Below are 11280 nucleotides of genomic sequence, written 5' to 3'. Positions count from 1 at the left end.
GAATCACACAGGAGGAAAAGCAAATTTTTCCATTCAAGAAGTAACTAGGAAGATAAGGGTTAGTTTAACAAGGTTTGTTTGTATAGATTTCTCAGCCCCAGATTCCCCATCTCTGGTGACAAGAATGTCTTCCTTCCTTCTGGTACAGGGAAAGTACTTTTCACATGGGAGTTTTAGCTCCTGCTTTCAGAAAGAAAAGGAGGGTCAGAGTGTCCTTCTTACACCTACTATTTCTTCTTGCCTTTCATTCAAAATCATCAATATACCAAAGTGGCATGTGTTGAGGTGACATAGTCTGGTTTCCTTCACTAGTACAGTAGGAGAAGAAAAAGAAGTAGAAGGCAAAACAAATAAAAGGCACAGTCCAACCTCCCTTGGAGGTTACAGTCTGGGACTGTATCAGCACTTCATGGAGAAAGGGGAAGGAAACAAAGTGAAAGATGCATCTTGACTCCTGCTCCCTTCACCAAGGCTGCCTTCAAGAGAGTGGTTTCTCGGGTTTATAAGAATGGTCTTTCTCTGTAGGTATTTTCTTTTAGATATTGAAACCTAAGGTCCTCAGTCTAGGAAATGTTTCAATGAATTTTTAGCCTAGAGCTACTGTTGTTGTTATTATTATTTCACTATGCCAGATATATTGAATTCTATGTGTCAGACATTATATAAACTTAATGTTTAAAACAACCCTGAAGGGGCTTCCCTGGTGGCACAGTGGTTAAGAATCCGCCTGCCAATGCAGGGAACACAGGTTCGAGCCCTGGTTCGGGAAGATCCCATATGCTGCGGGGCAACTAAGCCCGTGCGCCACAACTACTGAGCCTGCGCTCTAGAGCCCGTGCTCTGCAACAAGAGAAGCCACCGCCAATGAGAAGCCCACACACCGCAATGAAGAGTAGCCCCCACTCACCTTAACTAGAGAAAGCCCGCACGCAGCAACGAAGACCCAACACAGCCAAAAAAAAAAAAAAAAAAAAAAACACCCTGAAAAGTAGATTGCAAGAGACCTCATATACTGTGGAAAGAATTTGATCCATCCTGTAGTCCCCTGAGGAGCTACCGAAGGTTTCTAAGCCATAGGAACTTTGTAATTAGGTAAGTTTTAGAGAATAACTAGTGAGCAGTGTGAAGGATAATGGAGACAGGGTAAGCAGGTTTTTTGGGGTGGCTGGGTGAGAGCACAAGAATAATTAAGAGATGAATATGAACTAAGGTGGTAGCAGGCAGAATAAAAAGTTGGGGACATAAAAAGAGATCGAGGTAACTGATACTTGAGAATCCTTTTAATTGGGTTGTCCCCAGGCATCCTTTCAACTCTCCTTTCCTAACTGAAGTAGGTTGAGAGTTAAGGTTTCTTCCACCCTAGTTCTTTATTCGTGTTCACTTTATACTCTTTCAAAATGCTCTAACAATTTATTTGATGCTCTCAAAACAAGTACAGATAAGCATTATAGACAGAATGATTTTAAGTGGTCTTTTTCAAGGTTCAAAAGGCACAATCAAGACCAGACCCCTGATGTTCTGACAGTTGAACCCCATGAGTAAAATACTGAGGAACTGCAGTTTGTTTGGCTGATAGGCTATTGAGAGAACAGAACATACATCTTTACAAGGTTTCACTCCTGTTTTATTACAGATAAAGCTCCTTCTCTCATCTTTATTCAGGGTCATCCTGAGGGAATACATTTAGAGGTCTTCACATCAGGAAAATCATCACCAATGTCTTTCTTGTCTATCTTGTCTATCACCTATCTTCCCCAGTGGCCAGGTGGGACTTCTCTCATAGTATCCAGACAAGATGGTGGTGTTTCACCAACTGACCCTTCCCACAGCCTAGGAAAAGCATAGTGGACCTGTTTATCCCTTGCTCTTGATTATGTTACTCTCCCCACCCCACAGCTGGTTCCTGCCTGCAGTGGAATGCTAAATTGGTTGGTTGCCCAACCAACAAACAGGCTGTAACAAATAAGAACCACTTTTCCTCTAAAATAGTGTTTTATCACAGATTATTGCCATAAACTGGTTTCTTCAAAAGGTTATGAGTTTCTATCTGTATGTAACCATAAATGAAACATTCAATGTTTCAAACATACAATGAAGACACATATAGGTGAGAAATGACCAAACTGAAGTTTGGAAAGTAAGCAATAAAGCCATATGTGAGCCTGAAATGGAGAAGCCTATGAAAATCTCAAAAAAAGACAAACCTGGGATCAATAAAGGAGCTTATAGTACACGTACACAATTTATTTGCTCCTAAGTGGTAGTTTAAGCAGAAAATTTTGCTTTTAATTCTGATACTTACACAATTCACAAATTCACCTTTATTTTTAAAACTTTTGGTGAACCAAAGTTTTAAATTTTGTATCTCAGAGTGAAGAGAGAATTTGTTCGTTTCATAACCACAGAAACAAATGAGGTGAAACATCGAAAACAAATTAAGAAAACAATCTGCCTCCTACTGCTATGTACACTCCAGGTTAGTGAAGAAATGGATAATGACTAACAAACTGTTGGCTAAAGTCACAGAAATGACTTTCCAGATGTTCTTGCTCAGTCAAGGGAGTTATACCACAGGAGGGAATGATCCATATCTAATTCCAAGCAGAAACTGGAAAAATATAGTATCTTAACTCTTTCTTTGTTTCAGTTATGTAGTGTCATAAGAACAGAATAGCTCTTCCTAGGAAGAGGTTGTTCTGTTTGAGAAAACATATACCCATCCATGTAATTATCATTGCTGATGTGCTTCATTTCTTTGAGTAGATCTAGGTTTCCATCTGGTGTTATTTTCCTCCTGCCTGAATGGCTTCCTTTAATATTTCTTGTAGGGAGGGTCTCCTGCTGCTGAATTCTTTTAGCTTTAATAGGTCTGAGAAAGTCTTTACTTCACTTTTGCTTTTGAAAGAGGGTATAGAATTGGTATACCTTTTGTTTTGAAAGAAGGTATAGAATTGGTAAAGAATTCTAGCTTGACAGTTTTTTCTTTCAGTACTTAAGGCTAGAAGTCTGAGATCAGGGTGCCAACACAGTGGACATGCATGCATGTGCGCACACACATGCACATACACACACACGGAGTGAGAAAACTGCACCCTTAAAACAGTAACAGGATGTTATGAAAGAGTAGCAAAGGACAAAACCTCCTGAAAGTTAAAACTAGTGCTGAAATTAAATCAGTAGAATGGGAGAAGATATTTGCAAATGATATATCTGATAAGGGGTTAATATCCAAAATATACAAAGAACTCATACACATCAAATCAAGAAAACAAACAACCTGATTAAAAAATGGGCAGAGGACCTGAATAGACATTTTTCCAAAGATGACATACAGATGTCCAACAGACACATGAAAAGATGCTCAACATCGCGAATCTCCATGGAAATGCAAATCAAGACCACAGTGAGATACCACCTCACGCCTGCTAGAATGGCTGTTATCAAAAAGACAAGAGACAAGTGTTGGCGAGGATGTGGAGAAAAGGGAACCCTCATGCACTGTTGGTGGGAATGTAAATTGGTGCAGCCACTATGGAGAACAGTATGGAGGTTCTTCAAAAAAACTAAAAAGAGAACTACCATATGATCTAGCGGGGTATTTATCTGAAGAAAAAGAAAACACTAATTAGAAAAGATATATGTTCCCCAATGTTCACTGCAGCATTATTACTGTCCAGGTGAGGTGAGGCAGGAGGAGGCACTTGCCGAGAATTGTACATCCCTTTCTTTAACATGACGCATTTAAGTGATTCACCCAAGAATGCTCTTCCAGTGTACTGGCCGCACCTGCTGTCAAAGTGGGTCTCCTTTCTCTTGTCTCCCTAACGCCCTTATGTTTACACAGGTGTCTTGAATTGATTTAAAAACCATCACACACCAAGCATCCAGGAGTTGTTCCCTGTATTCGTCACACGGGAAACCTGTTATCACCTCCTCTTCCCGTCAAGGTGTCGCTCTTGCTCTCAGATTTAGCTTAGCATTGAGAGAAATGAGTCCAAACACCGATTAAAATGTACAGATAACGAATGATGGGAGTTTCCACGAAGCTCACGCAGGTAAGACAGTAGAGATAACAACACTCTGCTTTTCTGTTTTGCTATCTGTAAAGCAAGACTTTCGACCTTGATGCTAAGGTTTCTTTCACGACTCCGAACTTCTATAAGTTATAGAGGAGGAAGAAAGGGAGGTGTATCAGAGGGGCTCAAAACTTACCACTTGATCAGGGAAGGAGGCAGTGATGTGGAGAAAGAAAAGCCCAGGGAGCGAGCTAACCAGTGCTGGTTCTAACCTGGACCTTCTTTACCGGGGAAATTGAGGGAAGGCCCTTAGAGGACAAGGGCCGCCTGGCCGCGATCTGATTGGCCCTTGCGCTTCCGGTCCTGGAAATCCTGTCTTCCAATTGGCTATCCTTGGGGGGACTGACCAGAGCTAAGGTGGATGGAAATATTTTGCTTCCTGTTCGCAAACCTTATTGTGCTCACCCTCCGGCTTCCTAATTTCGAGTAAAAGGAGACATCTTTCTCCCCTCCACTGCAAGAGCCCTAGCAAGGCCTCTGACCCCATCCACTCCTGATAACTCAGAACTAGGTGGGCAGCCTACAGGTAGGGTGTGAAGAGGCGGGTGTGATCTCTGGCAGGGAAAAAGGGAAAGCAAAGAGATAGTGGACCTGGGCTTTAGGAACCTACTGTCAATTTAAAAAAAAAAAAAAAGTCAATAGTCGAACTAAGAAAGAAATGGAAAATTTTATTCCAGCCAACTTGAAGATTATAACCTGAGAGTCTTTGAGAAATCTCTGAGGACTGTTCCACCTGTTAGAGGTCAAAGCACAGTTATATAAGTTTTTGAGACAAAGGGGGTTATACATCAAATGATGTATCATTTACAGTTTACACAATCCAGATGTACACATATAAAGTGAGCAGTGGGTCATGGGTCATTGTGACCCCTTGCAAGATTAAGGAGGAATGTTATCTCCTAAGGGGGTCTGGTTAATGTAGATGCACAACACACAATAAAGGGAAGAGAGGATGCCCAAATGGGCAAAGAAAAATTTTATGTTTAAATTATTCTCATCTTGCCATAAAATATGGATTTTATTTCATCATTACAAAGTTCTTTCCCAGGACACCTGAAATATATAAAGAAGGAACATAATCTTTACCACTGGAAAATCCATGACTCCACGCAAATTTCCTTGTGACTCCTTAGAATACAATTCCAGCTATATGCTAAACTGTTTTTGCCAAAGTAAACTCTGAAATCATAAACATGATGTGAGGGGCTGCCTGTACATTTAGACCTCGGTGTCATTAATCAGTATATGTAATCTTAACAAGGTTATGCAGAAGAGAGATGGAGACAGATGACACACATTGAAGGTCAATGAACTTTGAAGGATAGACATAGAAATAGACACAGAAATAGAGATGGAATGAGTGGCAGTGGGGAGATGTATTATCAATTAATTGTCAACTATGGGACAAGATGGCAGGATGAACTCATGTGGAAATGAAATCTCCCTTTTCATACATACCAAAATGCTAGATACAATACTTTTTAAAAACCAGGGACTTCCCTGGTGGTCCAGTGGCTAAGACTCCACTTTCTCAATGCAGGGGGCCCGGGTTCGATCCCTGGTCAGGGAACTAGATCCCACATGCCACAACTAAGAGACCACATGCTGCAACTAAAGATCTTGCATGCCACAACTAAAGATCCCACGTGCCACAACTAAAAAGATCCCACATGTGGCAACTAAGATCCAGTGCAGCCAAATAAGTAAATAAATACATGAATATTAAAAAAAAAAACAGGGCTTCCCTGGTGGCACAGTGGTTAAGAATCCACCTGCCAATGCAGGGTACACGGGTTTGAGCCCTGGTCCTGGAAGATCCCACATGCCGCGAAGCAACTAAGCCCGTGTGCCACAACTACTGAGCCTGTGCTCTAGAGCCCGCATGCCACAACTACTGAGCCCACGTGCCACAACTACTGAAGCCTGCGTACCTAGAGCCTGTGCTCCGCAACAAGAGAAGCCACCACAATGAGAAGCCTGCACACTGCAAGGAAGAGTAGCCCCCCACTCACTGCAACTAGAGAAAGCCCGCACGCAGCAATGAAGACCCAACGCAGCCAAAAATAAATAAATAATTTTTTTAAAAAGTAATATAGTAAAAAAAAAAAAACCCAAAAACTAAACACATAGTTCAGCCTGAAAGCAGAAGGCTTTAAATATATATATAGAGAGAGGTGGTTCTCTCTCTCCCTCTCTGTCCTGATTGCTTCCAATATATACATATATATATATATATATATATATCCCAACTGCTTCTATTTTATATAAATATAAATAAATATATATTAAAACATATGTGTATATGTGTGTATGTGTATGTATATATAATGTACACGTTACCAAACCAAACTTGGATCTGCTGGCCGGAACACAGTAAAGCCTATCTATCACACCAGATTGCGATGAAGGAAAAATGCAGCATTTATTGCAGGGCACCAAGCAAGGTGTCCTGGTAGCTAATGCTCAAAAGACCCAAACTCCCCGATGGCTTTCAGGGAAAGGTTTTTAAAGACAGGGTGAGGGAGGGGGGTTGCGGGGTGCGTGATCAATTGTGGACATTCTTCTGATTGGTTGATGGTGAGGTAATTGGGAGTCAACATCATAAACTTTCTGGTTCCAACCGGTCTGGGGTCTATGTGCTTGTGTTCAGCATACAGTTAACTTCTTCCACCTGGTGGGGGTTTCAGCATTTGCAAAACAGCTCAAAGGATTTGGCTCAGAATATTATCTATAGACCTCGAGGAAGAACTAAAGGTCCTTGACTTTGTTTAATGGCTAAACTATTATTATTTTGTCTTGCTTGACTGTTTTCTTTTGTTTCTGCATTTTCTCACTTCTCTGATTAAATTTATTTTTTGGAATGTGGGGAAGGCATAGGAGGCTAAAGTTTTTCTACAAACAAGAGGTAGCAGGAATACATGGGGGGGGGTGTCTGTCCCCCCTTATGGGGGAAAGCCCCATAAGGTCCTGCTCAGAGAGAATATTCAGGTGCCCTAAATAAAGTGGCTACAACAATGAGAACTGAAGCCCTGTGATCCACAAAGTAACTGAACCAAATATATGCCTTAGGGATTGGGTTTTAACACCTGAGGCACAGGCTTGTGCCAGTGGGAAAGCTGAGACTGAGGGAGGAGCCAGGAACAGGCAGCCCCTTCCATGAACTAAAACAATAAAAGCTCCAGAAAAGGCAGATTTAGCAAATAAAAATACAAGACACCCAGTTAGATTTGGACTTCAGATAACAAATATTCAAAACATACATACTAAGTAATTATTGTTTATCTGAAATTCAAATGTAACTGAGCATCCTGCATTATATCTGGTAACCCTACCTCAGAATGAAGTGAGGCGGCAAGTCACACATACATTTTAGGGGGTGGTAGTTCCAGGCAGAGAGAATAGCAAGTACAAAGGCACTGAGGTAGGAACACAGTTGGCATATTTGAGGAATAAGAAAGCTAGAATGGCTGAAGTGGTGAGAGCAAAGGGGACAGTAGTAGGAGATGAGTTGGAGAGGCAGACTGGGGCAGAGATCTCATTGGGCCTTGCAGCCCATGGTAGGGACATAGGATTTTATTTTAAAGTGTGATGAATAGTCACTGGGCAGTTTGGGACAGGAGAGCGACGGGTGATTCAATAGGATTATTCTGGTTTCTGTGTGGTAGAGAGAGATGAGGGTAGAAACAGAGAGTCCAGTTAGGATGCTCAGCCAGCAATCCAGGCAAAGATGTTGGTAGCTAGGACTAGGTTAGTAATTATATTTGGGGAAAAAAGTGATTAGATTCAGTATATATATTTTAAAGTAGAACTCATTTGCTGATAGGTTTGATGTAGAATGTGTCTGAAAAAGAGGCATCAAAGATGACTCCAAAGTTTCTGGACTGAGTGACTGGGTGAATGCTGGTATCATAAGATGAGGAATACTAGGGGAAGAGCAGGTTTGAGAGTGGTGGAAGTCAAGAGTTTAATTTTAGACCTGTTAAGTTTGAGATATGTATTAAACATCAATCAGAGGGACTTCCCTGGTGGTGCAGTGGTTAAGACTCCGCACTCCTAATGCAGGGGGCCCAGGTTCAATCCCTGGTCAGGGAACTAGATCCCACATGCATGCCGCAACTAAGAGTTCACATGCCACAACTAAGGAGTCCATGTGCTGCAACTAAGGAGCCCTCGAGCCACAACTAAGAAACCCGCCTGCCGCAATTAAGCCCGCCTGCCGCAACTAAGGAGCCCACGAGCCGCAACTAAGACCAAATAAATAAATAAATATTTTTTTAAAAACCCATCAATTGGAGAAGTGAGGTTAATGTCTGGATGTATGAGTGTGGAGTTCTGGGGAACTGCCAAGACTAAAGAGTTAATTTGAGGTGCACTAAAATAGAGACGATTAAAGTCATTACATGGGAGGAAACCAACTGGAATGTCAGTGTAGAAAGGAAAAAGGACTGTACTCTGGGGTATTCTAAGATTAAGGGTTGGGATGAAAAGGAGGAGGAGAATTAAGCAAAGGAAACTGAGAAAGGGCAGCCAGCAAGGTAGGAGAAAAACGAAGAGAGTGTGGTGCCCTGGGAACAACTGAAGAGAACATCAGGAAGTGGGAGAGAGATTAGCTGTTTCAAATGCTGCTGGGAAAAGGAATAAGATAAGGACCATGAATTGTCTGTGACATTTTTCAATGTCAAGATTAAGAGATTATGGGAGCCGGACTTCCCTGGTGGCACAGTGGTTAAGAATCTGCCTGTCAATGCAGGGGACACGGCTTCAAGCCCTGGTCTAGGAAGACCCCATATGCCGCAGAGCAACTAAGCTCGTGCACCACAACTACTGAGCCCGTGTGCTACAACTACTGAAGTCCGCGTGCCTAGAGCCCGTGCTCCGCAACAAGAGAAGCCACCGCAGTAAGAAGCCCGTGCACCACAATGAAGAGTAGCCCCCGCTCACCGCAACTAGAGAAAGCCCGTGCGCAGCAACGAAGACCCAATGCAGCCAAAAATAAATAAATAATTAAAAAACAAAAAAAAGAGATTATGGGAGCCATAACAAGAATGGTTTGCTATGGTGGGGATGAAAATCAGATGGAAGGGGGTTAAAGACAATAGAAGATGAGAAAATAAAGACAATGAACTATAATTTCAAGGAGTATTGCTGTAAATGAAAGCAGAGAAATGGAGTAGGGGCTGCAATAGGATATTGGGTCAAGGGAGGGATATCTTAGTAAATGACAGCAGTTATTATAATCTATCTGTAAACTAACGGGAATCATCCTGTAGAGAGGGAAAAGTGGACAATTCAAAGAGAGGAAGAATGGCAGGATCACAGTCTCCTTGAGTGGTTGAGAAGAGACGGAATCTAGTTCACAGATGGAGGGACTGGGTGTAAATAAGAGCCCAGACTGATCCACACTAACGGGAGAGATTATATGGGACAGATTTGGGAAGGTAGGCAAATGGGGGCAGAGGGAGGACTGAGAGTGTGAAGTTATCTCCTGGTTGCTTCTATATTATCAATAAGAAATCGAGGAGGTGGGGAGAGTTCTGAAGAGAGAGGGGAAAGTGAAATGTTCTCCTGGAAAATTGATATGAGCGTAATGAGAGTAATTGATAAAGTGAGAGTAATTGATAGAAAAAATTTTGCAGTATCTTCGGGAGAAATCACATCTTTATAGTATTGAATCCTCATGTTCAAGGCCTTGATGCACCTTTCCATCATTTAAGCCTTCCTTTTTGTTTTTCAGGACTTTCAAGAAGTTTTCTTCATATAACTCTCTGTCCCTTCAAATTCAGCAACAATGTCTGGGTGATGGCTTTTCAAAGCTAAGTGATATGGAGGGTGCAGAGTTTTTTTTAAAAAGCCAGATTTTTGTCTTCAGGGGTCATAGTATCTGTGAGTGAGTCTAGATGTTTCCATTTATGTGGACAATTGGAAAGGAATAGAATGCAGGGGGCCGATTAGTTTACTATGAGAGTTCATAGTGGGCAACAGCCACTCAAGAAGAGGAAGAAAAAGATGTCCAGTCACTTTATCAGGAGCATCTATGCTCCTGCAGTCCTGCTCATTTACCTGGCACTAGAGGACACACATGTGCAGCTGTTGGAGTCACAAGGAAGTCCTGACTGGTTAGCAATTCTGTTTGATTTGGCTGTTCTACTTGAGACTTTTCTTCATCTCCCCTTTTCCTTTCAGAAATATATCTAAAAGGAGTTAGCTGGGTGTTTTTTTTATAGCATCAAGCTACCAAATGTATTGAGATAAAGGGGAGGGGGTTGTGAGCATTGGTACACTGTTTCTAGCTAAGGAGATGACAGGCTTTTGGTCCTTGGTCAATTCCATATAGCATGTAAATAATCCTAACAATAGTTCATTTGTTTTTTATTACTGAGCAGCCTGAGAAGTCTGTTGTCAAGATTTTGATGGCTATATTTCTAGGCTATTTTTTGTACTTAATGATATTTTACAATAGTGATATCACAAGCTAAACTGTAAACTACTGTTTATCTTAATATAAATTTTTTTTTGCAACAGCAAAGTATCCCAACTCTAAGCCACCGTGGATCTGATGATCTGCTCATCACAATAGCTGGCTTCTGCATGGTAGCTTAACTCTCTAGGTGAAAAAGAAAAATTCAGATTGCTCATTTGTTATATCTATAATTTTTGTTTTTACTAGAAATGAAACAAAGTAAAATGAAAGACTGAAAATAAAGAGGTAAGCCATGAGAAATCAGACAGAGGTAAAGAGAAGAAAGAAGGAACAGTAACATTAACATCAGATAAGGGTATATTGGTTAGATATAAATTAAAAGCACTAAATAGGATAAAAATTAATTTATGAAAGGCACAATTTACAGAAAGGATAGAGCAGTCATAGTCCTGTACAAACCAAAGACATAGCAATTGAATACATAAACCTACCTTTTGGAAATGCAAGAAAAACTAGTTTAAAATACATTTAAGTTGGAATTTTCAATCACACCTCTTTTAGAATTAGATTGATCTAGGAAATATATCAGAGAATTGAATTCTGCAATCAATAAATTTGAATACTAAAACCAATACACCTGATGTAATAGAAACACAGAATTTTCCAAATATAAGTAGAAAATATGCATATTTTAAATGTCCATGGAATATGTAAACATTGACTATGTTCTTGACAAAGAAGAAAACCTTAATTTAAAACATACAGAACTGGGCTTCCCTGGTG

The 11280-nt window shown here is 40.9% G+C and overlaps 1 non-coding gene across 1 annotated transcript; it reads left to right on the top strand.

Annotated features, from left to right (window-relative positions):
- The first annotated feature begins 8095 nt into the window (after positions 1–8095).
- On the top strand, positions 8096–8168 carry TRNAR-CCU. Its single transcript has one exon. It is a non-coding gene; the product is annotated as a tRNA-Arg (tRNA).
- The last annotated feature ends 3112 nt before the right edge of the window (positions 8169–11280 follow it).

This window comes from Balaenoptera musculus, chromosome 2, assembly GCF_009873245.2.
Source record: "Balaenoptera musculus isolate JJ_BM4_2016_0621 chromosome 2, mBalMus1.pri.v3, whole genome shotgun sequence".
Taxonomy (NCBI): Eukaryota; Metazoa; Chordata; class Mammalia; order Artiodactyla; family Balaenopteridae; genus Balaenoptera; species Balaenoptera musculus.
This window is presented reverse-complemented; position numbering and strand designations above follow the sequence as displayed.